Genomic DNA, 12,819 nt, shown 5'->3' on the forward strand with positions numbered 1-12,819 from the left:
GACCTGTTAATTGTTCTCCACCACCAATGAATCCTTTTCAGGAAGGATTTACCATAGCTTATTTCAAGGTCACCAGAAACTGCCCCTCTCATAATAAGGCATTGACAATTTTTTGGTACATCACTCTATCTGCTTCTGGAACAAGTCAGGATAGACTGAACTTATAAGAATTGGGAAAAATATGTTTCTAATTGCCTTACAAACTTGATCCAGAACTCCTTAAGCTTGAATCCTGTCAGAGAAGGAGAGGAGACTATAGAAAATAGTGTGATATCGAGAATCAGAAATAGGCCTGGGAGTGATATGCCTGATATGGGGTGGTTCAATAAATACAGAGACAAATGTTATACAATTCAAGGATTCAAGTGTCTGTAAACATTACATGGATTATTGGAAATATATAGAAAATAATGCATTGCTTGGCAAGAGCCACTGTGGAATTAAGAACAAATCATGCCAAATGAACCTAATCTTTTTATTATTCTCAACATCCAAAATATATTATGTGAAAGGGGTCAGGATTCTGTCATTACATACAATAACTCTGCAAAAACTAACCTGAACAGAAACAAATTTGATGTGGCAAAAGACGTCAAGAAAAGAAAGATTAGGTTTGAAAATGGGCCAGATCAAGCCAGGGGGCAGAGAGAAAACAAAACCCTGAAAAATTTCCAAAGTGCTACCCAATGGGAGAAGCAATCCAGTAACAGTTTTAGAATGTTGACACATCTTGCATTCTGTGAGTCCCTCCCTCCTCTCATCCGGACATGTGATCAATAGCAAAACTATTATTAGATTGAAAAGATAGGATGATCAGTTTAGTTGACCATAAAAATGCAGTAGGTATAGCACCCAGTAATCTCCCATGAGATTCTAGAAAACAACATGACAAAATGTAATCTGAACTACACTACTGTTAGATGATTATAGAGATGGTTGAAGAATTCTATCTAATAACAGCTCTGTATCAAATTGAAAAAGTGTTGTGTTGCAGAACTCTATTCTGATCAATATATTTATCAATAATTTAAATTATGTCTTAGAAGATAGTTTTCAAATTTGCAGACAACATAAAGTTAGTAGAATAGCTTGATATTAAATTAATATTAATAACACTTTATAGTATATGATTGAGATTCAGAAATATCTTGACATGCTAAAATAATGAGCATGCTCATTAATACAAAGCCCTAAGAAAAACTAAAAATACGGTAATGGGGTGAAAAAGACATACTAGGGGACAATATATTCATAAAGGATCTGGTTGCCTTAATGGATCACAAACTGAACATTAGACAATGGTCTAGTTACAATGCAAAAATTACTGGAGGTCACAGCCACAGCCTGTTAGCAATTGTGATATCTAATTTTAATAAAGATTTCATTCATCCACAATATACTAGTTGATGAATGTATGGATCTTGTTGCATTGCAGAGACCTAACTTAGCAAGCACAAAGATATAGCCCTGTCTAGGTTTTGCCCATTATGTTTCTATCCTTGATATCTTGATTAGATAGCAAGTGTAGCAATGGTACTATATATTATTGCAAGTGACCAGAAGCACTGCTTTGGTAGAGGTTAGGTATGAGTGCCTATGTATTAACAGTAGTAACAAGTTAGGACTGCTGCTGGTCCACCATCCCAGCTATCCATCAGTGTCCCTCCTTGAATGCCTGGATCAAGATTTCAATCTCCATTCCCTGGGACAGATATTAAATGGACTCAAGAATTCATGGCCTCCATGCAATTATGGGTTTGCCCCAGGAGAGGCTGAGCCTGATTCACGCAGGTGATCATATGCTAGATCTCTTCTTTTCCACAAAGGAGCTGCACCGTGTTTTGAATATGGAGAATATTACCATCAGTTTTTTACTGTGGTCAGAAAACTTTCTAGTTATATGTTCTTCATTGCATCACCAAAACCTCTGCAAGGGCACTGAACCAGTTAAGATTTACTTCAAATATTAAATTGAGCTTTCTGGTTTTCAGAGACTTTCCAAGCAATCCTGTAGAAGCTACTACTGAGCAGCTTTTCCTTCCGCACAGATCCCAGCAAGTTCCTTGGTTTACTGAGAAGCTGCAAGAAATGAAGAGACAGTAACAGTAAAGGATAACCAAGAATGAACCTAACCAATCATGTCTGCATTCCTACATTCAGCAGCATATCTGGTGATGAAGACAACCAAGCACTCCCCCCCCCCCAAGCTTACAGTATCAATATATTTTGACAGAGCTATTCAAGGTTAGCTATTCCTTTCAAGGGCAACACCATATAAAGCATATTGCTGTGGTCGTGAGATGATGAATGACTGTCTGAAGGACTCCCCCAGTCTAAGAAAGAATGCAACTAGTACATCAGATGAAGATATGCAAAGGCCTTCCTAACCAAAACTGTCACCCATTAATCAAGCAGGAGCTTGACTTCAGGTAAAGCCCTAGGCTGTGTTCTATTGTTGAATAGGGAAGTGCAATGTCATCCAAGATCAGAGATGGACTGGCTACATTCATCTATGTTTCACAATACTTCTGCTTTATCCTAAGTAGGCAGTTCCAGCTAGTATGCATGAGGAACAGAGATGGCATTAGTGGCTAATCCAATGTGAGTTTCTACAGGGTTTGTTCCTGTCATCCATGCAATTTAATTTCTATGTATAGCTGCTAAGCAGCTTATCCAGCCATATAGAATGCAGTATCCTTAATATATATCACTGGTGATACTATATATACTTGTGATGACCTTGAGGTTCTGGCCTGGTGCCTGGATGCAGTGAGGGCTTTGATAAATCAAAGCTAGATTAAATCTCTGCAACATGGAGGTACAGTTTGCTGATAATAAAACTTGCTTAATTCCAGCTCCTATCTTGACTCTGAATTATGTCACATTTCTCCTTAAGCAGCAGGTTTGCAATTCAGGTACCCTCCCGGGTTATTTATGTTGGCGTGACAGGTAAAAACTATGGTCATGGGGACTTTTACCCAACTCTAGTTAGTGTGTCCATTGTGGCCCTTTTGGGACTGAGATGCCTTGGCAAAAGCACCCGCATGACCCTGCAAACTACTGTAATAGGTTTCACATGGGGCTGCATTTACAGACATTTGATGCTTCTGTTAGTCTAAAACAGGGGTGTCAAACTGCCAGCCTGCGGGCCGGACGCATCATTGGGAAACCACTCCCACCCCATTGCCGGCAATGGCGAAAAACCTCCGATACGTAACGCGACATCACATGACATCGTGAGTTTGACATATCTGGTCTAAAATGCCTATTGATAATGTTCCTGAAGAACTGCTCAGAAGTATGGGAAGAAGGGAAGGGAAGTTCATGGAGGGATAGGAAAGATATATGTGCATCTGCAATGAAGTTGGAGCCTTCTATCTTGCAAGATCCTGGAATTCTGTAAATGGGTCTTGGCCTAACAGCAAAACTGTTCACACAGCTATTCAGGAAGGAAAATAAAGCTACTGAAGTTAGAAAGATAGCCTATAAATAATGAATGGCATTAATCAACATAGGCTATATAATATCCATCCCTACTAGGCATTAAACAGTCTTTTCCAACTGAGTATTCAGCAAAAAAATATTTTACCATCTGAAGTTATGTTTGAATTTTTTTTCTTTTTTTCTCCCTTACCTCACTTTTCTACTCCTTTTTCCCTTCCTTGTCTTTTCCACTGTTTACTTTTGTATTTTCATTGCATCATATATTATAAACTAATAAAACTTTTGAAATTGAATCAAGTTTTGCTTGAATGTTTATGGTACATATAATTTCATCGTGTATTTGAGAAGTATACATTCCTACCCTAGACTCTTAACATCAGTTTATTATTACTATTTTTTTATCTTTTAATTCTTAAGAAAAAACTTTTATTTTGATATTTTTCTGTTTCTGTGACAAGGCTGTTCTACTCCCTCCTCCAATTTTTTTCTGTTTAACTTTGCATTTAAAGTTATCTATGTTGCCCATCTCAGAGCGATCACTTGAACAATCACTAGAAAACCCTAGGATAATCATATCTCTCCATGCATTTTGCACCAGTATGCAAAAGAGATCATACAAATACCTGACACTATCATTCTTAAGCTTTGTAAAAATTATGAATACAGCTTTGATTTGCAGGCAGATATTTTGGTTGGGATCCAAAATTTGAATATATTTAATGATACTTTGATAGTTTGTCCTTAACAGCAAAAATGTACAAGAGTATGGTATTTTATACAAAACCGATAATCTGCAACATTTCCGGACTGCCAATCATGTGTAATACCATTATAAACAAAACATGAGAAGGATGCATAAGATAGATTATACTCCTATTTGAATGGATAGCAAGTGTTTCTGTCTAACAAATAAGAATGTCCAAGCATATCTCATAACTACAGCAAGCCAATAAAATGTAGAACTAAAATATTTAGTACTAAGTGTGAAATAACAACTTGTCTTCCCTGACTTTGACAGAAGGAAGATACAGGTAAATCAATTACTGTACAGCCTTAATTAAATATGTCTGAAGTATTTCTTATGCAAACCAATTAATGTTATAACAATGGCAAAAATGAGTGAAGACCTTGCCAAAAATGGTTCTTCTGAAATATCTTAGATGAACCAGTATCATAGCAGAGTAATGTTACTCAATCTCAGCAACTTTAAGATATGAGGACTTCAACTGCTATGCTGGTTGAGGAATTCAGTTAGATAACCACACATCTTAAAAATGCTGAGGTTGAGAAAAACTTCCTTAGAGTAAACTGACATTTATTGTGTATAATAAAAATATTTTTTTACATTATTTATTATTCATTTTAATACATTCATATTCTGGGAGATAATGTATAATATATAGCTATAAAGGGGCCTGAAGGCAGGACAAGAAGCAACAGGTGAAAACTAATCAAGGAGAGAAGCAACCTAGAACTAAGGAGAAACTTCCTGACAGTTAGAATAATTAACCAGTGGAACAACCTGCCTCCAGAAGTGGTGAATGCTCCAACACTGGAAGTTTTTAAGAAGAGACTGGACAGCCATTTGTCCGAAATGGTATAGAGTTTCCTGCCTGAGCATGGGGTTGGACTAGATGACCTCCAAGATCCCTTCCAACTTTACTTTTATTTTTATTATTATTATTAACCATTCAATTCAAGATTTCTGTCAGGTTGATGTCACACTTTGACATGAAAAGTTTCTCTTGCCTTTTTTTTTCAAAATTCAAAATATTCCAGGTTTGAACAAAAAAAGTATTCTCAAAGCTCAATTAAATTCTCAATTTAACAAAATGTTGTCATTTTGGTGTTATTTGAGCATAGAAGAGTTAAGGAACAATCAATGTGTATTTTTTCCTCTGGTACAACAGCAGAGAATAGTAATTTCTCAACTGCTGGATGATGTCATGGAAATGAATAATGTGTTAGGAATAGATAATATACATTGTGGACTTCGGTGCTGTTTTTGCACATATAATAGACTACATTTAAAAAAAATCAAATACAAAACAACTGCTTTAATAAAAAGCTGAAGCTTTTTCTCTAAGCTGAATTAGTAAAACCTATTCATACCACTCTACATCTCTTCAGAAGGTAAAAACTCCCACCAAATGCATCTAAACTGGATGACCTTGGCAACAGACAGGCTGAAGTAGCCAGCTGATCTGGGGTCATTAGCCATGTGCTGGTAGTTGCAGTTCATTAGAGTTTAGTATTTACGCTACTGTTTGTAACTGGCAGGCTGCAAATTAGGACCTTGTCAAATCATTGTGTGAGTGCCAGGTCACGCACACTAGACATGGCATGGTTCATAGCACTGCATTCTCCAGTGTCAATGGCTAGTTTTATGAACTCAATTATTAGAACCAGGGAAGCCTACAAAAAAAACAAAAAAACAAAAACAAAATGTGAGCCAGGAATCAAAACTTTAGCTAACAATATCCCCTGTAATATTGTTAACGTATACGTTAATGAACCAAATATTTCAGAGTCTCAGTTTAAGCTTACATTACACAATCCCCTCAATAATTCTAATCTAATAGAAGGATCTCATTCCAGATAAGAAATTGCAGTTTAATTCCATTTGATTTCACTATGATGCTAATATTCTTTATTAAATATTTAGCCTGCAATCTTTTGTATATACCCAGATTTACCGTATATTTAAAGTTCTGACAATGCAAGCCATTCTTCATTCCTGTCTTTAGTCATTCTGTGACTGTGTAGGGTTATATATGTTTGTATTAGAAGAGAAATTGATAGTCAAGTGTTTGAATATTAAAAAAAACCCTTTATGTTCAGAACCCACCATTATACTCACCAGATATAGCTGGCCAAATTCTTATTTCCTGTTATCCTCATAATAGACCAGAGATAACTTAAGACTGAAATGTAGTAATTTAATCAAAACCAGCCAAGAGGAAAAAGAAAGTATCTGAGCTTGTGAACTTATAAACCTCAAAATGTTGCTCAACTGTAATTTAGAATATCATTCATGATTTCGTACCATAGCTAGAATATTAGTTCAGCCAAATCTAGAAAAGCATAAATATCTCCACCACCATCAACCCAACTCCATGTTTGCAGATAGTGCGTGCGTATTAGTTCAGTAGGAGAAAAAGTGTTGACCTTTTCTTTAATCTACATTTAGTTTATTCTTAAAATATTCTCTATATAATATTGGACTTCAAATGTCATTCAAAATGTTATCCAGTTTAGCCTACATTTCCAAGATTTTGGTGTGGTCGCTCATCCAACTATTAATTAGGTCTACATTTGCTTGCTTTTTCTGGGATCAGTCAATTAGCTTAGGTGTTACCATCTGACACTGTCATGCTTTACCAGCAATGTCAGATATTCAGTTCAAGAATGGTTTGACTTACGCTGAAAGTTTCACATATAGAACTTGCCCTAGTTAGATAAGCACATTTGCATACTAGGAAGAAGCCACTAAACAGTTAATTGCTGTCTGTCGACATAACTTGTTTTCTTATACCCCTGGTTTAATTCCAGTGTTTCCTTTTCAAATCCTTCCCCTTGAAAGAACATTTGTGCCCTATCCTTCTCAGCCTTGAAGCTAGTGGCTGTTAGCTTTTGACATAAGTGACATCTCTGCCCTGAGAAATTCTGGCTTTCAACTTAATTTCCCCAACCATGTTGATATTGAATTCCTGTTCAGCATTCATTACCAAATGAAACAGCATGGGTATTATTAAGCAATAATAGGTTTGTTGATAAATTTTTGTTAAGTCAAACATAAACAAACAATATGATGGTTTACTATTAGCTATAAACCAGGCCACATTTTTCATTGTTATACAGCGGATTTTATCTAGTATCTTTATATGTTCATAGAAGAATTGAGAGTCAGTTTGGTATAATGGTTAAAGCATCAGGCTAGAGACTGGGAGATCATGAGTTCTAGTCCCACCTTATACACAAAATCAGCTGGGTGAACTTGAGTAAGGAAGCAATGGCAAATTGCTACTGAAAAACCTTGCCAAGAAAACTGTAGGAACTTGTCTAGGTAGTCACGAAGAATCAGACACAAATGGAAGAAAAAAAAGAAAGAAAAGTTATTCTGGCTTTTAATCGTCTTTATCTGTAGGACAGATCAGCAACATGGCCAAATAGCATATGATTAAAAGCTGTACAGTTTCAAGAACTGGTTAACATATATTCTTGTTCATGAAACAGATATAGCACTAGCACTAGTACTTAGACTTATATACTGCTCTATAGTGTTTTACCGCATTCTCCGAGCAATTTACAATATCAGCATATTGCCCCAACAATCTGGGTCCTCATTTTACCAATCTTGGGATGGAAGGTTGAGTCAACCTTCAGCTGGTTAGGATCGAACTCCTGGCTATAGGCAGAGTTAACCTGCAATACTGCATTCTAACCACTGCGCCACCATGGCTTTTTTAGAATTTTCCTGAATTTTTATTTAGACTTTGTTGAACGATCATCATTCAGTGACCAAAGTTAAAGTGAAAGATAGTTATGCCTGGCCCCCAAAGTTATGTCCTTTACAGTGCCTCACAGTCACATGATCAAAATTCATGAAGAGGAGGAGGCATTTTCAGAGGCGCAGGTGTAAGATTTCCAAGTTAAGTCCAAGATAGAATATAGAACAATAGGGTTGAAAGGGACCTTGCAGGTCTTCCAGTCCAACCTATATCTCAAGCAGGAGATCCTATATCATTCCAGACAAAAGGCTGTCCAACCTATTCTTGAAAACCTCCAGTGATGGAGGACCCACAACTTCTGCAGATAAGTCATTCCATTGATTAATGGTTCTCACTCTCAGGAAATTTCTCCTTAGTTCTAAGCTGGATCTCTCTTTAATGATTTTCATGGGGGGAAAACCCCCCAATCTTTCTAAACTGTGAAAATATGCTAGCAAAGAGAAAAAATATATGTAGAAATAAGATATTTATTTTTTTGAGCAACTGATAGTTCTCTAAATGAATAACACAATATATAATATTTAGAGGGAGGAATATTAGGTAGAAGTTATATCATTTCATCATACAGTTTTTAAAATTTACGGTTTTAAAGTACACTGTCTTCTAGAACTATTGTTCTACCCTGGACAGAATTCAAAGGAAACTGCAAGGTATCCATGTACTTACTAGAACACTGAAGCAATATAATATAGATGCTCTTTTACAAAACAAGTTATTAATCCAAACTCAGCAAACTTGTAGTGTAATATAGTAGCAAACAAAAAGATAAAAGAAGAACAAGAAGCAAATCTCAAAGTCTCTAGGTCTACAATTACAACAGATAACGAAGAACGCAGTGTTGTAAAAGGCTCTGGGAAAGTTTCTATACAGAGTGGTCTGTACTATGTGTACCAGCTTTACAGTTTTAAATACAAGAGTTTTCAAGCAAAATTTCTATAGTAAGCTAAGAAATAGAAGGCTGGGGATTTAGAAACATACATGCTGAGAACAGCCAGTTAAAAAAAAAGACCAATGGTTTTAGTGAAAACTCAAGCAAAAACAGGATCATTAAAATCACTTGTCCACTGAAAGGAAGGCAAATGAAAAATTACCCACAAGTTTATTTTCAAATCAGATTTTTAACCACACTTGCCACTGATTTCAAGACAAATTACACACTCGAGTAAATATTAATAGTTCTTGCTCTTTCAGCAAAAAGTCACAAAGTAAAAATCAAAACTGGCTTAGTTGTATTTTCATCAGAATAAAGACTATTTTGCACCTGTATTATAATACTGTAGAAATTGGTAGCTTTTTCACCTTCTGATACTCCAAACCTTACACAGAAAAATCACCCAAATTTCAGAGCCCTGGATGCAAATTGAAGCAAACGTATTAACACTCCCTTTACATTATTTCATTTTTCATAAAGAATGTAGAGTGAGGTGAGAAACAGAAACTACTTGTTTACTTTCACCATGATACTTAATGAAACACTTTATCAATGCAGGAACTACTTATGGGAACTAGTAATGGTCACCTAATCACTCAGGATAAATATACACAAAAGAATCCAGTAGTACAATTATTTATTTCTGAAATCACATTCATATCCTAATTCATATTAAACTTTAATCACATTCATATGAGATATTTCTTAAACTTTAACCTACATCACTAATCTCTCAACAACACCCATCCACTCCTACCATTAGATGACAAGTAGAACGGGACTGACCCAAATTCTGTTCATAAAATCATATATTAGGATTAAAAAAAAAAGCACAGTATTTACTTCTTGGAATATTATATAGATTCACTTATTGTGATTTAATAAAACATGTTTAAACAGTGACACAGCATAATGGGAGAATCCAATATGTATTTCAATTTTTGGGAGTAAGAAAATATCTGGCATTATGCACAATGCAGGACTCTGTTGATTAATTTGTAAGCTGCTGGTGTCTTACCTTCAGATGTCTTGCAACTTACAAAAAGGGACTTCAGGCCACACATTCAAAACCACTGATATTGGGAAAAGGAGGTATCAAAGCATTGAACTAATTATATTAAGATTAATTAGTAGAACTGCTCTGATGTTCTGCTTATCTATGGGGGGGGGGTGATTGAGGAAAATATAGAGGTCAACTGGTTTTTTTCTACAAGTGCTAATAATGTTACAGTATTTTGGGGAACATACCGTAAATGGGAACTTGCAAAGATTTGCTAGAACAAAAGGCACAAGAAATTGTTATAAAATAACAAAGACAGCAAGAAATATGTTAATGTACAACACAATTTGAATATTAATCTAGAAGCAATTTTTCCATTTAAGGAAAATAACTTTTCTATTTCAAAATAATATTATTTTAATTCATCCCACACAATACAATAGCTTACTAAATTTAGGTATCTCTCATTTTGAAAATAAATCCATTTCTACCAGCAGCTTTTGAGAATATATCAGTCTCTGAAAAAAAAATTAGATATTATATGTTAATATAGAAGGGCAATATATTTTTTAAACTACAAATAATGAATTTGACATATCTAAGCAGAATTGTATAAATTAGTTTTTAGATAAACTTGTTATTGCCCAGAAGGGAAATTCTGTAGCCAGAATATCTTCATTTTAATCACAATGTATTTCACTAATACCACTGAGCAACCTAGCTATATTGACTGATAAATAATCCTTCTATGCTTAATAATAATCTTATCCCCTAATAAATGGATTACAGTTTAAGGGAATGAGAAGAAGGACTGAAAAACAAAAGTGTTATTTTACATGTATTTGTTACCTTTGTAAGTAAATCTACCCTGCCCTCTCATTCTAGCTTCTATAATGTGTGTGTGTGTATTTGACATACATACACTAATCTATTTAATTAATATAAATTAAAACCGTCCAAAGTTACTTGTTTTGTGAGATGGGTGGCTATATAAATTTGACAACTAAATAAATAAAACCAAAATATTAAACTGTAAATATGGTTATAAAGTCAACAAGACTGCTTTAGTAGTATTCTAGAAAGTTAAATTATTACTAAAATGGGAAAATATTGCTATAGCTTCATGATTAGATTACAATACAATCTTACTAAATTCACTTTTCATAAATTATAAAGGCCAAAAACCAATCCTGGTTCTTATTCTAGAAAATACCTAGTGGTTGTAGGAGATACATAACAGATTACCAAAACATTTCATTTGAAAAATGAAAAGAAAAGAAAAACAAAACCAGAGTATATAGAAAACTGAAAGATGGGTTAACTTTTAAATGGAAAACCTAAAGATAAGTGTTTCAGACTGGCACAATTTGAAATCTAACTAGCAGTTTACTGCCTACAAATCAGCAGCTGAGTGCAAAAGTTCAGCCACAGAGTAAGCACCACTTTGAGAAAAGGTTAACACCAGCAATAACCTGTTTATCCAAGTATTGAACAAATGCTAATCTCAAATTGACGTTGAATCCAACTATCTTCAAATATATTTTTCCTGCAAGAATTTGGTCATAATTATCTTTAGTTTGATAGCCTCCTCTAAACATTCAGAGTGCTTGACACACGTAAACACCCAGAAACTAAACAACAGTATACCTTTCACTATGGCTTCCCAACTTAATTGATCCCAAAGTCCAGCCAAACAAGTAGATTTTAGAACAATTCTAAATGATTCTCAGTACCGGCAGTTTGCAGCTGAAAAGAAATTCATAACAGGAGAACCAATAAAATATGCTCTTGCTCACCAAGCTGGAGAAAAAGATAGTATCATTCAGAAGATGCCATCCGTGATTTCTAGTTAACATAACAAGATACAAGAGAATATGTGATAAAATTCATTTAAACCACACAGACTAAACTAATTTTTAATAATGTTCATGATTGCAGAGCAGGCCAGCTTCCTCTCCCAAAAATCAAGTGCACTGTATAACTAAGACAGATGATTTGGACACCTGAAGAAGGAAATATCCCTGGCAGTAAAAAGGCACCACTAATAAATTAAAGAAATAATAGTTTACAGTGTTTTCGTGACAACCAGATTTAGATAACTAAGCAACCATCTCTCTCTACAGCTGGTTAGAGACAATCATATCAGTAGAGTGGTGATGTGCTAGGCTAGCAGTGGAAAATACTAACAATGTTTTAAACAGAACGTTGGGATGTTAAAAACAAACTCAGTGACAACACCAATGTATGTTAGTATATATAAGTTACTGAAAGACATTTCACAAAATTTGTAGAAAAAAATCTACCTAAAATATTAATATAGTATAAAACTTATTGTATTGGATGAGTTGTTTAGTTTTAACTTTCATGTACCGTATAGATACACTGAGGATCCATAACAATTCCCAATCATGTATATGTGCACAATGAGAAAAAAGCCAACATTAACCAACATTATTGATCTAAAATTTTAACTCAATCTGTATATAAGCATTCATCATGTAAGATCTCTGTATCACACATCTACCAAAGTTATAAAACAAAGGCTGTATTATTGAGACTAGTGAATAGTTAACGAATAGTTGTTAAAGGAAACAAACATTGCTATTCAAGGAAAGATAACCTGAGATGTAAAATAATTGCCAATAATAATACATTCAAGTCTAAGATAAACATCAGATAAGTAAAAGTTCATACATGGCATGATACACATACCAGGCATACATTTCTATTGAAAAAGACTTGTTATTTATTATTTTAGCCTATACATTTGGATACAATCTGGGCCATAAATTCCTCTTGTTTGTTGAGATATTAGCAGTCATAGGTGCATGTATATTAAGCACATAAGACAGATGATGAGTCCAAGTTGGAGACACAATTCAAGGTAATATCTGAATACATACTGGACAGCGAAAAACCTAAACTGATCCTTA

The 12,819-nt window shown here is 34.7% G+C and overlaps 1 protein-coding gene across 10 annotated transcripts in view; it reads right to left on the minus strand.

Moving 5' to 3' along the window:
* CNNM2 (cyclin and CBS domain divalent metal cation transport mediator 2) overlaps positions 1 to 12,819 on the minus strand; it is a 121,861-nt gene that overhangs the window by 107,150 nt on the left and 1,892 nt on the right. For 2 of the 10 annotated variants that reach the window (XR_005558916.1, XR_005558915.1), the window contains exons 2-3: positions 11,683 to 11,731; positions 10,335 to 10,404 (exon numbers count right to left, since the gene is read on the minus strand). The exons of the other annotated variants lie outside the window; for them this stretch is intronic. The gene's annotated coding sequence lies outside the window, so the exon portion shown is untranslated. The remainder of the gene's footprint in view (positions 1 to 10,334; positions 10,405 to 11,682; positions 11,732 to 12,819) is intronic. 10 annotated transcript variants of the gene reach the window in all.

The sequence above is a fragment of the Crotalus tigris genome, unplaced genomic scaffold, assembly GCF_016545835.1.
Source record: "Crotalus tigris isolate CLP2741 ecotype Arizona unplaced genomic scaffold, ASM1654583v1 scf7180000019328.220996217465:2438092, whole genome shotgun sequence".
Classification (NCBI taxonomy): Eukaryota; Metazoa; Chordata; class Lepidosauria; order Squamata; family Viperidae; genus Crotalus; species Crotalus tigris.